The following is a 15,428-nucleotide window of genomic DNA, read 5'->3' as shown; positions in this document are numbered from 1 at the left end:
ATTTGCCTGGTTTGTTTTGGTTTTTTTTCTGTTTTATTTCTATTACAATTCTCACCTGGAGTGCATGAAAACATGAAAAAGTCAAATGGAAGATTTAATCAGTAATTCATTGTTCATCTTCCAACTTAGAATTTATTTAGTAAAATTTTAAAATGAACATATCATATTATCAGATTTCAAAACAATGATGCACTTAAATAACCACTAAAATTCTCAAAAACAACTTGCTACAGTTTTGTATCTTCCAGAATGTTGACTGCCCCACAAAGCTTGGTGTTCTCAGCAAAGTTGCACTCAATACCACTGTCCCTGCTGCTGATCTTGAACAGTATCAGCCCCAGCACAAGCCCTGAGAGACTCTGTCTGCACATGAGCAATGAGCACAGCATTCTGCATGCAGCCACTGAGCCAGTTCTTTATCCACTGAGCATGATGGACTGCACAGAGTCCAGCCATCAACTCCATGTCTGTCCAAGTTAGAGGATTTGTGCATGACTAGCCATTCAGTCTTGCAATAATTCCCTTTTTCATAAGCTACTAATGAATATTAGCCCTTGGCTGTTAATTACACCATAGTACACTATCAATGTTTGATTTAAAGAGAAAACTGCAACAGTGTCCACTAGTTTCCAAAGAGCAAGCAACTACAGATCCATGGGATACCCTGAGGAAACTGAACCAAGCAAGCATTCCTGCAGGAACTATAGTGTGAGGATGGAAAGCAAACAGTTCAGCTGCTTGACTTATATTTCTTCTACATATGGTATTCTCTGTATACATATAGAAAAAAGATTCAGAGACAAATGCACATTGCCTTTACATTAATCTTTTAAAATAATTAATAATGTAAAAGAATGGATAATTGCCGAATTGTTTGGTCTTTTAAGACTACAGACAGCAGGAGAAAAAAACCCCACCACACCAATAGACCAGTTGAAGCACAGAGTGAAAGGCTGGATTTTAAGAGTATCTCACACAGACAAGTGAAATGCATTGCCTATAATGCAGGAGGAACATTAGGAGTTCCAGTTTAAAGAATCCAGATTAGGAGGGTTCAAGTTATTTGGAAACAAGGACTAGAAGATCAGTTACAGTGAGTCTGGGCTTCCATGTGTACTGTTCCAAAGAAAAGAAGAATATTTTAAAAATTTCCTCAACCCACTTTATTTTTTTTGCTTCAGCCTGAGTTATAACACATCTCTTCTCATCCTTGCATCAAGAAAAATTAATGAAGTTCCAGTGGTACTTATGGTATATACATTCACTCTTGAACTATGCATCAAGATAGGCTGTCAACTGCCAAATCTTTATTTTATCAAAATGTCTCAGGAGTTGTTTTAATTCTCAGTGTAATTTAACTGGAAGGAATTACTGCTTCCAAATGAAAGAAGGATTGGAAAGAGAACCATGGGCAGGAGCTAAAAAGTAAGCTTAGAAGTCACAAAGACAGAGGTAGGGATGCCAGAGAGAATACAGACTAAGTACCAAATGGAAAGGCCACACTTTCCTTGGCTTCCTGCAGGAGAAGTGATTTAGTAGTTAAAACACTGCCTGGAAGTCTGGAGGTCTTTATTCTGTCCTCATCTCTCATTATTTGCTGCATGATCCCAGGCACAGACTGCTTTGTGTATCAGGATTTCACTGCAAAAATCTGAACAACTGTGTTGTGAACAAATAACCCTTAAGCCTGCCCAGAGGCACCCACCAGGGCACGACCCCTGGAGGGACTCTAAGAATGATTACTCTGCTGAGGTGGTGAGCCACTGGAATAGGTTGCCCTGAAAAATTGTGGATGCCCCATCCCTGGAAGTGTTTAAGGCCAGACTGGGCAGGCTCTGAGCAACCTGGTCAAGTGAAAGGTATTCCTGCCCATGTCAGGGGTGTTGAAACTAGATAGTTTTTAAGATTTCTTCCAACCCAAACCATGCTATGGTTCTGAGACTGAGATCTAGTTACCAGGACAAAACTGCAAGGAAATAAAATCTCCATGGTAACAGCTAAATTGCTTGAACAATTAATATACTTCTGTTCTCTTTAAAGATGTGCTTTTTGGAATTTTATTTTGCAGTAAAATTTTAGTTCTTTTTCATTCAAAACCCTTCACATAACAAACTTACCAGAAAGCTCTTAATGTGGGGAATTCCATATATACTGTTTTCATATAATATACAAGGAAAAAGACTATATAAGCTCTTAAAATAATTGTAATGTATAAACCAGGACATGATAGTTCCCTAGATTACACTGGAAGGCAGGAAAACTATCTTTTCTGATCCTGATAAGAGATTCAATCTTCTGCCATCCCAAAATTCAATGTCTTTGGCTGGTTTTGACTGTATGAACAGACTGAAAATTCTTCCCTTATATTTGGGCTAGTTTGTTTAAGGTTTCTTCATATTGATTAGCTGGGACAGCTTGCAGCTAAACAACAAGAAAAACTACTTCTGTCTTCCTAGCCTTGTATAGAATTCCTGCCATGGAAAATATTCCGTGAGTATAGGGAGAGGGCAAAGAGGCCACCTCCCACACCCTACTAAGATCTAAATAAAGGATTATTTTTGCTTAGAATTGTTTCTTTCTCCACATCTGTTCTTCTGGTGCTTAAAGTTCATTAAAACAGTAAGTGAAAAAGGAGTAGAGAAAAATAATTAGGAAAGCAGGCCCTTTCTCACCATATATCATAGGTAATCTCACCAAATTCACCAACCTCACAATAGCAAATCAGAAAGCAGAAGGGAACTTATTAGAGACAGTTTTATTTTCTTTTTTTCCCCTTCCTTCTTGATGCCTTGAGCCAAAATGACAAAGGAGCAGACATATGTACTAAACTCATCCTTTTCCCACAAACAACATTGTACCCAGCTAAGTCACCAGAGGATGGAGGTAAATGTTGATTGTAGGCATTCTCTGCATTTATTCCACTCAGTTCATTCTTGGTTGTACCTTCTTCAGATGGACTCTTAACACATTTCCTCCTTTTTCTAAAAAACTAAAATACCCTCAGAACCCAGACTTCCTGCTACAAGCACAACCAGCCATCAGAGATATTAGTGAGCTTTGTCTAAGCTGTATAGTCCAGATGCATGCTAGCAAAGTATGTCAAACTAAATTTACTTAGAGCACAGTAAATTTTATACCTCAACCTTCCAAAGTCATTATGCTTTACCAGAAAAACAACACCATTGCAGAAAATGTGCCACAAAAGCTGTCTCAGGGCTTAGATGGGAAGAGTTCTCAGTTTATTTAAGGAAGGTACAGTCAGCAATTCATGTACACCTGCCACATGATTTGATAGAAGCTGTGGAACAACACCATTAAGACTTCCCAAGATCCAAGCAGAAATATGGCAGTGTGCTATGTATCTATTTACCACAGTTTGCTTTTTCACAGATTATCTTAAAAAATTCACTAGACACAGAAATTGATTAAATGTGTAGTTTTGTACAATGAAATATTTTGATATGCTGCGGAAGAGATGGAGAAAGTTTTTACTAATGCATTTTTTTACATTTGACTTAATAAAGTTTTGTATATCTGATACAGCTTATTTCATTCACATGCATCATCTTGAAGAGAATGCCAATACTGATGCACTACAAAGCGTATGGAAGCTGCATAAGTTTTGTATACATCAGTGTCACGGTCCGCCCAACCTGATCGGGAGTCGTGACTGGTTCTTTTATGGATCTCAGAGCGCAAAAGACACAGCAGGGGACAAAACCAGTTTACTTTTGCAGAAATGAACTTTATTTAGTGCCAACCAAAATGCAATAGTGGGACAGAGAGAGAGAGAGAGAGAGAGAGAGAAAGGGGGGTTGGGATTATAGCTACCAAGACGGGCAGACGAATCCTCGTGGAGCCAGCCAATAGATGTCTGTTGCCGTCTGGGGAGATCTCAGGGGGTCTCCTCTGAGAAAGTCACTTTTATAGTCCTTTCCCAAAGCGAGTGGCTTCTGGCCAAAAGGTGGGAAGATTTATAGACTATTGTATGTGGAGATCGTTACCCTGAGGAACAGGTGGAAACAGGACGCTTCAAGGCACACCAAACCATCTTTGTTGTTATGAACAAACGCAGGGCAGCCCATACTGGACCAGTCCATTGTTCTTCCATCTGTGGGAGCTTTGTTGTAAACGCCCCGTGACCAGTTGTCATGAGAAGTCAGTCCTGGTAGGCATCACCTGCGGAACAGTCACTTGGCGTTCCTCCCATCCCTGGCCAGCGCAGGCCTCAGGCAAGGATCGTTGGGCAGAAACAGACGAGAGGCTCGGACAGACTCTCACAATCAGTAAGGATGCACTTGCAAGAGTGCAAATGAAAATGAGTCCCACTTAGCTCTTCTATCAGGGTTACAAAGCAGCATGTCAGTCAGTCTTAGGTTTTTGGACAGCTTTGAAACCCCAAGAATATGCTTATTCATACAGGGTGTTTTACACATTTATCTAAAAGACAGTTTTTCTTCACTTGGATTCCTAAAATTCTAGTAACAAAATATATGCACCTTCATTGATTTAGACAAATGATACTAAATTTCCCAGAGTATCCATTACAGCTGCATCTTCAAACTCAAATATTTTATTTTCATAAATAACCAATTTCAACATCATTGATAATGCTGTTCCTCCAATTCACCACTTGGTGAATCCTGGTGCTATTGTACAAAACCACGAACAAACAAAACAAACCCACAGTACAAGAAAGATGACATTGTGTTAAATTAAAAATAGTAATGCTGTTTAGCAAAATCAAGCAAAAAAATACAGGTCTGATGAATTACAAAAAGGCACTGGGGCTGAGAACATATCCCACTCTCTTTTCCAGAAATGACAGGCTGGTTCTAATCCCATACTGTTAGAGGCAATGGTAAGGGTTCCCAGCCTCACCTCTGTTGTAGTTGTGCACCCAACACATGTCAGGAGATATCTGGTATTTACAGAGAACTGCCTTAAGTGTCTTACAAATTAGAAAGTTTAAAAGTGCACAGAAGACCAAGGTATATTTTATCCTCATCCATTTACAGAAATATATATACATCACTCTAACTTGCTCTGAGCCTAAGCCTTTCCTCTACAAATGGCCATTAATTGTATTGCAGGGTTTTTCATAAAACAAGATCTGAAAATATTCATATCCCATTCAGATGTGATCAGTTGAACCACCATTTTAGGGAACAGTAACCCTTACTGGTTCATATACTGCTTCCTTAATCATAGATAACAAGCACAGCAAGAAGATGCTTTCATCTAAGAACAGGTTTCTTGTCATTGTCGAGATGGACACAACTGGCACCATCACCAGTCCCTCATTATCTTAAAAACTTATCATGCCTTCTCTCAATGGATTTCTCTCAGGCAGCTCCACAGAGCACTGACTCCTTTCCTCCCTCTCTCTGCAAGTTTCCCTCTGCATGACTGCCTAACCTTGTCTGTCCCTTACCTCTCACAGCACAGCCAGCAGACCTGCCTCAAACTACAGCAGACTCCAACCCCAGCTAACTGATGACCAGCTAACCCACATTTTTATAACACCCATCCTCATTGCACAGGCAAGGCTGTCTCCACTCCTCAATAATCAGTACAGCTCTAATTCATTGAGAAAAATTGCCTTCTGCACTATCCTTGGAAACCATCCTCCCACAGTTTCTAAACATCATTGCAGACATCTCAAAGCAGTTCATGCTGTTGTCATGGGGTTTACATTCCAGACATACTGCTCAGTCTCTTTAAAAAAAAAAAAAAAAATTAAAGCATTTGCCTGTCAATACAGCCTTTTGGTTTCCCACTTAATTTCTTCCTTTCCCATGAGCCAGCTGCTCACTACTTCTGGTGGAGCAACAGTAGCAAATAGACAGACAGCACTCTACAAACAAAATACTTCACTTCCCAATGTATTTGAAACATATTCTGGTTTTGCATTGAAGTTACCTAGGAAGAGAGCACACACACAGAGGTTTTTCTCTATGAGAACTTCCTCTGTGAGTTGATAGGACTAATTAAAGGCTGATTTAATAGTTGGCAGCCTGAGAAACCAATTGGAGAAGCTACTTTGCTCCGTGAATCACACTGGTAACAGTAAGAAAACGTCAGAAAAGTTCTCTTTGATTTCCAGCTGTTATGGGTTATGTTTTGACTAGCTCCTCTCCCTACCCCCCACCATGGAGCTGCCGGCCCCTCCCCCGGGCTGTTTTATCTAGCCGGGTGTTTTTCGGCTTTTGGGGCTTTTTTGCTGCTGCTTTTCGCTGCTCGCTGGCTGCTGCTTTGGCTGCTGCTTCTGCTGCCCCCCTGCCCCCCTCCCCTCAGCTGCTCAGCTGCTTTTCCCCCGGCTGCCTAAACTGCCCCTCTCCCTTCCCCCCCCCCCCCCCAACCCTAAGATTTGCACCGGCTCCAGAGGAAACGGATCTGAACTTCGGACACCACCTCTGGAAGTCTGCCAAAGAAGCTCTGCTGCCCTTCCCGGCGAAGATCTGCCGAGTTCATCTCAATCTGGGTCTGTGCTGGGAAGTGTTTCTTTTGTATTTTGTTAATAAAAAGTTTTTTCCACTTTCCCCTGAAGAAAATTCTTTCCGAGCTTGGTGAAGGAAGGAATTGTAAGGGGGGGAGGGGGCCCTTTGGAGGTCTTTTTCCTAAAATTTGCCCTAAACTTGGACAAATTATTTTGGAGATAAAACAGCCCGGGGGAGGGGCCAACAGCTCCATGGTGGGGGGTAGGGAGAGGAACTAGTCAAAACATAACCCATAACACCAGCTTTTGACTGGGTGGGGGTGGGCTCGGGGAGCCTGCCTTGTTTTTGCTCCTAAACCTATCTCACAACAAAAATTAAGCATATTAAAATTAGCAAACCTAAACTAAATCAAAATAATACAGTAGTGGTTCAGGGCACAGATGACTTGGGTTGCAGCTGTTCTTTTCTGATTTGAATAATGTATATGAATAAACTCCTTGATTGTCATTCCAAAGACTAAAACCTGATGTTACCTGTTCCTCTGAAGAACAAGGTCAGACCAGAAAGTGGTAAGCTTGCAGTAATAGCTGTAGAAAGCCATTCTCACTGAAAGCCACACTGCTGCATAAATGAAATATTTGAGAAGTGTGAATTAAAAAAAAAAAAACCCAATAAAAACCCCCACTTTTTAATATGTATTAAAAATCACAACTTACAATGCAGCCAAAAAAATAATGTGTGTACCATGCAGGGAAAGTATTTGAAATGAAGTGAGCTGAACCTTAACAATTCCTATAGTGCAACACTGTTTCAAAAGGATAGGCAAGATGCAGATTTTAATATTAATAAAACTTTCTTCTGTAACTTTTGCTTATAATTCCCTGGTGAGATAATTTTTACAGAAAGCCTTTTTTGCTAGGAAAAATTGTCTGCATTTCCATAAGTGCATAACAGCCTAGTAATGAAATAGTAAGCAAATAGATGTAACATCAAGAAATCCCAGGATATTATTTATAAAACAGACTATTGTCTGGAAATACTATAATTGCAAAGTTGTGCAACTATAACTACAGCACCTGGAGTTACACTGTTCAGGCATACCTTCACAATCATCAATTTAATATTTAGCCAACCCAAATCCAGCCACATTTTTCCTCATATAGACTGTCTTCTTATAGAAGTAAATATTTTCTGAACATGTCTTCACAGGGTTTTCTTAATTTATCTCTTTCAAGCACAGGCTGTGTTAAAAATACAGGATATTAGATATCCTGAATCCCAATATAACACATGATTCTGACAAGGACAGTAGAATAGAGCAGCATTTTACTATGATAAGGACAGTAGAACAGAACAGTACAGCCTTGGAGAAATAGATAAAGGATGTAACTCCGGCAAACAGAAGCCATGCAAAACACAAGCAAGATGCCAGCTCAGCTCTGACAAGGCTGACAAAGCAGAAGTTATGCAAAACAACAATATTGTGCTTATGCAAAGCAGGGGGTGAGGGACAGACACCTGAAAAGGACATTGAAGACAGACCCCAAAGAGCCCTACGACTTCTAACAAGGGGTGCAACAATGTAAAATAAACTAACATTATCAAGGAAGGATCCCCTGAAAGATCAGCATGCTGCAATAAAAAACACCTGCTTTCTAATACTCAAAATTGTGTTAGAGAGCTTCTATCTGGCCAATTTTGGTATCAATTTGTAGAAATTCACAAAATAAATATTTTTGCAGCATGCTATAATTTCTCATGTATTTAAATAATAATATTAATATTTTTAAGTGCCTTAGATCTTGATTTAAAAGTTAAGAGAATTGGAGAGCTCATGATTCTAGAAGTCTCCATATAAGCTGTTGCTTCTACTTAAAACCTGCCAGTATTTTCTTGGATGTTCCTCTAATAAGAAAATCAGTTGTGGTATTAAGTTTAGAGATTAGTAGGTTTAGGAGCCCACACAATAACACAGACCTTCAGACAGGATTCATTTCAGTATTTTCATTTGATAAAAATTCCTGAGAAAGAAAAGTTTATTAAGAACAGATTTAACTGATATTATTAATTCGTAGAGTTTATTTCACTGTCTTGTCCCATCACCTGTCTGCTTTCCTGTTCTATAGAAAAAAACTGTAATTGCAATTGAATGCACCAACATTTCCAGCCAGCCAATATAAGATAATTCAAATAAAACAGGAATGGTGTCATGTATCTGCAGGTGAGGTTTGGTTAAGCACATGGACTCTTTCAAATGTGATCAGTAAAAAGAGAAAGGAGATGATGCTGGAAAACTCTGTGCTCTTTCTGAGCTGAGCCAAAGAGAGAAATGTGGCACAATCTGTTTGAAAATCTCTATGTGACTCCAGTATCTCTGGGTCAGGATCTGTTTTTGTAGAGGAAAGCAGATTTTGAAAAACTCTCTTTGTGGTTGTAATAATGAATCAATTAATCAAACTGGTGAACAAGAAAAATTGGATGCAACTTTCCCCAGTTCCCTGGAAACCACTGAAGTGAGTTATTACACAATTGAAAACTCTGAACTAAAGAGCTCACATAGGCCAAAAAACTGTCTAATGTAACCTTGAGGTATCCCCTTCTGTAATCTGCAGTTTTACAATATACAAACACAGAGGGAGCCTTTAAACACCAAATGTGACTTGGCCCACTATTAGCTGCAACTGAATTTCTCAGTTGGATAATAAACAATTTGGTGATTACCATTTCTTTTACATGTAGAGGCCATTTGAAACTCCAGAAGAACAAAAAGATGTTTCCAAAAAATACTGGGGCAAAGTAAAAGATTTTTGTATTCTGCAAAAATACAGCACATCAAATACAGGGAAACCTGCAGACCCTGAAAGGGTCATGAATACTTTCACAAGCCTGCAGAAAACAGAAGAGTTACTTGCTGTGATTTGTTGCTGATGGAATCTAGCCTATGTTATTATTTACTTTCAAATTCTCTTGACTTCCAAGGAAGTGCTGTAGCATTTAATTATATATTAATTTGCATGGCTAAGTAGCCCTTAATTTTTCTTTTTTTTTTTTTTAAGACCTAAACAGTAAAACTTGTACTTTAGGTCAGTTTCAAGAAAATATTGGTCAGTTTCTATTATTCCAAGAATAATTAAAGATCCTTGATCACCTCCAACTATGGAGAATTGTGTGGTTAACAAAAATTTTGCAGAGTTGATAATACGCCTATTTTATAATACTTTTCAAAACACATGAAATGTTTTCAGAGAAAGCTTCTCAGCTATCCTGGTTAGCTGAATTCACATAACCCAAGTAGCATTCTCCTGTAGGAAAAGAAATGTGGCTCACATCAACACAACTGAAATGTCTGAATTTTTACATAATGCATGTTTTTATAGAAGCATGCATATGTGTTTATTGTAAAAATATGACACCTAAGGCTTTAAAATCATTACTTTACATGATATTAGTATGATATCACACCAGAGACAGAAAGACAACCTAGGAGCCAGTAGCACAAGACAACATACAAAACATAAGGATGTCATGAATTTGAACGAACTTAAAGTAATGTGTTTGCCACTGTCTCACAGTTATACTACCAAGCTCCAGCATAATCTATTTTCTTGGCTTGGTGAGGGAAATAAGAGCACAGGAATGCATGTCTCTGGTCTGATTCTCTGCTGCATAAAAGCTCTCTGCAAACCAGCTTGAAGAAGTGAGTTTAGCTGGTAACATGCATCAGGAGACACAAGCTGCCACGTTTTATAGAAGGCTTACACACACAAATTTAAGTCATGTAGATTAGCTGTGGCAGTATCTGGGTTTAAGTCTTGTATTGTCCAGAAGCTTGAATGTTCTCTAGTGCCTGTCTTGTCCAGTTGCATCATTAGATATCATGACACCCCACATTGTCCCTGAAAAAACCTCTTAAAATGAGTTATTTAAGTATTAGGCAAAAGAATATCATAAAAAAAAATAAAATCTAAATGAATACACTTGTGTCTGATATCTTATTTAGAGGGCAAAGAAAATAACACTACTCAAAATCCCCCCACTTGGCTTCTGCTGTCTTACAGTGACCTTGGAAAACGTAGGGGGAACAGAGTACATCATACTGTTTTCTGAAGGGAAGGTTACAAACATGAGCTGTTGTGGGATAAAGCAGAGAAAATATCAGACAGCTGGCACTCTAAATTCCCAAACAGCAATCTACTAATAGAGCAAGGTTATATTTCTCTTCTCTACAGCTCATGAGTACCACATGTAATGCATTAATTATTTTTTTTTTCATAATATGCAAACAACTCATCATGCCCAACCAGTCTAGTCTAAACTTAACTAGGAAAAAAAAAAAATATAATGAATTCCACTTTTTAAAAAAATATTTTCAAGCCTTTTCTTGCATACATAAACAGCATCTGTCTATCTGCTTGATAGCTGTTATCATAAAAAGACCATTCAGCTCAGAGCACCTATCCCAAAAGGAAATGTGCAAGCATTTAAAGAAGATCTGTGTTTAGTATGAATATTTCCAATAATTCCTTGGCTTGATATGTCAAATGAGTGCTAGTAGATGTGTTCCATCCTCCAAATTTACAGCTACAAAAACAGAATTGGCCCTTACCCCACATAAGAAAACAAAAAACTATTACTTCTCTGACCTTTGGTAGTGATGCTGTTACAAAACAAATACTGAATTATAGCATCTTGAATATCATTCACAACAAGAGTAATGGGTTTTGCCAAGAGAATGAGTATTACACATTAGTGTGAGGCACTAACATTAAGGAAGTGGAAGGAAATCTAAGGGGAATTCCTGCTCAGCAAAGTTCTGGTTTATCCTTTCTGGATCAAGTTTGACCCTGTGCTTCTGACTTCGTGAAGGTTTTGCTCAAACTGTATATGAAAAACAAGAATATTTCTCCACTGTTTGTACACACTGGACTCATCTCTGTGTTGTAATTATACAGCCTTTCTGAAGCTACAAAATCACAGATCAGTAAGTCCTCCATGATCATCAAATCCAAGCTTCAGCCAAATACTACCATACCCACTAAAGCATATCACAAAGTGCCATATCTTGCCATAACTTGGGGTTTTTTTAACAATTCTAGGGATGGTTCAAGCCTCCAGCAGTCCAAGACTCCACCACTTCCCCAGGGGACTTGTTTCAATGCTTAAACAATGCTTCAAGTGAAGACATTTTTCCTAAGTCCTTATTCATGCACAACATCTGCTTTTAGTCTTCCCTCCAGAGTGACTCTAGGCCGTACAAACTTGTTACATCCCTCCCCAGTCAATTAATAACTAAGTTCAGGCTGACTTCCATCCCGAGTCTGAGGCTGCAATAAAATCTTTCCTCCCAGGGCTAAGAAATTTGCCAATAGATTCAAACCAAATTTAACTACAGCTTCTAAAGAAGCACATAGTTACTTTGGTATACACCACCCCTGCTCCCCACATTAGACCCCAGTTTGTTGGGCACTACAGAACTCAAGCCAGTCTTGACACTGCTGTCTCATTTTCCCCCTCCCTTTAGAGCAGGCAGAGATAGGAACTTTCTTAGCAGAGAAATGAGATTCAAATACCCAAACTGGGTCCACACAAATGTTCCTCCTCAGCTACTACTCAATTACAGAGTCAGTTAAAAATCCATAGGACCTAAATTTTCTATATTTAGAGTCTTCATGCAGGTAAAATTCTGCTTGAAGTATTTCCAAGAGCTACACAGGTTATGACAGTGTCCAACAGGGAGTGTCTGGGTTTCTAAACTCAGCTCTGGCCAGACCAGGCTCTTTGGAATGCACTTCTTTTTCAGTACTCATATTTGCAACATGCTTGCAGATCTGAAAGTATATCTGGTGGAAGAGAGCCAGAGAAAGAGAAGGCAGCGGGGCTGCTGTGTCTTATCTTCTTGTTCCTCTTATTGCAAGCATTAAACCAGTGACAGAATGTATGGCAGAGGAGCTCAGTTCCATCCTTCCTCTCATTGAAGCTGCCACCTACCAGGGGAAATGTTTAAACCTCCAGATACAGGACAGTCTGAGGTCAAAAAGGCAGTGGTTTAAATCTTTTTTACCAAAGCTAAACCATTTCATAGGGATGAATTAAATATTTATTGAGTCAAGAAAAGGATAAATAGAATTCATAGACCACTGTTCTGGGTATCAGATTCTTTGCCAGAGGAACAGCTTTCTATCCTACTGTACTGACTACTTAATTCAAAGGAAGTGTTGAACAGCATAGACAAGGGGATGGATGCCTCCTTATCTCCCAGCTACCCACACAGCCCCTGGGCTTAGAGTCTTCCTAGCTCTATTTGCTACAGCAATCAATATTTAACCCTTCTTCACACAGGCAATCAGGTTAAGGACACTGAAGCTCTTTCTATGAGGCTTTATGGATTCTTCAGTGTATAATATCTGTACATCCAAAAAAGCCAAAAAATGTCAGAGCCAAAGTGAGGCAAGTAAAAAATCCCAGACAAACTGAATGAAAAATTGACATATCTGGCCACAGTGGAAATTAGTAGAGAAGTATCTAGTTATTTGTGTTATCCCAAATTTTAAAAAGTCCTAGGCAAATCTGAAAAGTGATTGGTTATTATCAAATTATTTATAAGCAATGGATGACACAGGCCCTGACATAATTTTTATGAAGTGACATAGAGAAGTACCAGTTTCCTACAAATATCAAGTTAGCTGTGACAAGCATCCATATGATCAATTAGATAAACCTTCTTGCAGTAATAATGAACCATAAGCCATACAGTCACAGCAGGAACAGTCACATTTAAATTCACTAGGCTAATAAAGAAAAAAAAAAAGACAAATTTTTGTTTATGCTATAGCCAAAAGCCACTGTCAATATTTTCCTATCTGAATGCAAAAAAAAGTCTGCTATAATCAACATACACTGGCTTTGTCTGGTCATCCAAGTTACTTCTGGTTAGGTATTGAAATTTGGTAGGTTTGATCCCCAAGGACTTGTTCAGAAAATTGTATTTTGGGAATGATCTCCAGTGATGCATAAAATGAAAATTAAGTTCCACAAGATATGTTTTGCCAGTGGGCAGATTGCTGAAGAAATAGTGGAGTTCCATTAGTTCCTCCTATTCGTATTTGCAACCTGTTTACAAATACTGAGCCAAAAGATAGAAGGTTTTCAATAAATATTGACTTCTTTTTTACTACAAACCCCAGTAGTTTGTTATCCAAACTTATAGTATCTAAATTCTCTAGAAATATATATTTTGGATAGAGAGCACCAGAATTTCTGCCAAACTATCAGCTTTACATGCAGACCAGAAAATGCTCCAGTGTGCTAGAACTCAAATTTTTTCAAGTCAGTTCACAAATTTCCAATAAATATCATTTTCATGCCCCCTTTCTTGAAACTTAGGCAACTAGGACCAAACAATGTACATTCAATAAACTTTAATTAATATGCCTTTTTTCTTGCACTCTATTCCCTGGGTATCAGAAATTCAGCCATGGTGACTAAGGACTCAAATCCATCACAGTGCTCTCGTCCTTGCTGTCATGTGGAACAGATTGCAGTAGATGTGAGGAATAGTGAGGAAAGCAATTTGGAGAGATGCAGGGAAAGGACAGCTCCTCCCACAGGGTTTTCAAGAACAACTTTGACGGTCAACCAGACTATCTGGCCACTCAATTTAAGCATGTGGTAGTTGGCAAGTTATTCACAACAGCATGTCAGAAGAGCTACAATAAGCAGGTTGATACAATTCAGTCATTTTTGGACTGATAGACATTAAAAAAAAATTCAGGCTCTGAGTGATGTCAAGCTGGTAGATGAGAAGGTTGCAATGACCTGGAAATGCGAAATGACACTGCATTCCAGAAAGTCAACTGCATCCTAGACTGCAGATCCAGGGAGATAATCACCTCACTCTGTTCCTCTCTGTGAGACCCCACTTGGAATACTGCATCCAGCCTGGCTCCACAACTTTAGAAGGACACAGACCTCTCGGGAGCGAGTCCAGAGAAGACCACACAGATGCACAGAGGGCTGGAGCACCTCTGCTATGGAGACAAGCTGAGAGAGTTGGGGTTGTTTAGCCTGAAGAAGAGAAGGCTTTGGGATGACTTAATTTCAGCTTTCTTGTACCTAAAGTGAGCATACAAGACAGAGGGGCAGAGAGACATTTTACAAGTATGAGAGTACAAGGGAGAATGGCTTCAAAGCCAAGGAGGGTAGATTTAGATTGCATATTAGGAAGAAATTCTTTACTCAGAGGGTAATGACATACCAGAGCAGGTTGCCCAGACAAATTGTGGGTGCCTCAATCCCTGCAAGTGTTCAAGGCCAGGTTAGATGGGGTTTTGAGCAACCTGATATCTGATATAGTGAAAGGTGCTCCTGCCCACAGCAGACAGCTTGATTTTTTAAGTTCTTGCAATCCATGCCATTCTGTGATTCTGTGATTTAGAGAGAGATTGGATCCTCAGCTCCTACAAAGCTTTGTGGTTGAATTTATCTCAATGATGAGTAAGTGTGAAGGTCTAGCCAAGGATCTAATCTACTACACCAGGCTCATGGCCACTGAACAGTCCAGAAAAGCTTTGAGTGAACACAAAAAGCATTGCCCAGTAATAAAAATAAAATTCATTACTGCCCTTGGAACCTGTTGGTTTAATATGAATTTTGCTTTGACATTATTATAAAATCCCAAAATTGAGAGGACAACGGTGAAATGAATCACTAGTACATAAAAACAACTGAAATAGTGACTTTCATAATATTCCCCACATGCTTCACTTAAAGATTGCCTTTAAGGATTAAATGGCCAACATCTGGTGTTCAGAGGTACATAAGGCCTCCTAGAGCAGAGCACAGAAGAAGAGGAATTCAAAAATCATATCATTGAGAGAAGTGGCAGACAAAGCAATGCTTTAAATCTGTAGAAAGTATTGTTAGTTAGATTTACTATTTGCTCTTCACCCTACAGTTTACCTGTATTTATTTTGCTTGGGTTTTTTAAAG

This window comes from Erithacus rubecula (assembly GCF_903797595.1).
Source record: "Erithacus rubecula genome assembly, chromosome: 6".
NCBI classification, from domain to species: Eukaryota; Metazoa; Chordata; class Aves; order Passeriformes; family Muscicapidae; genus Erithacus; species Erithacus rubecula.
The sequence above is the reverse complement of the archived record's forward strand: the minus strand, read 5'-3'. Positions refer to the sequence as shown.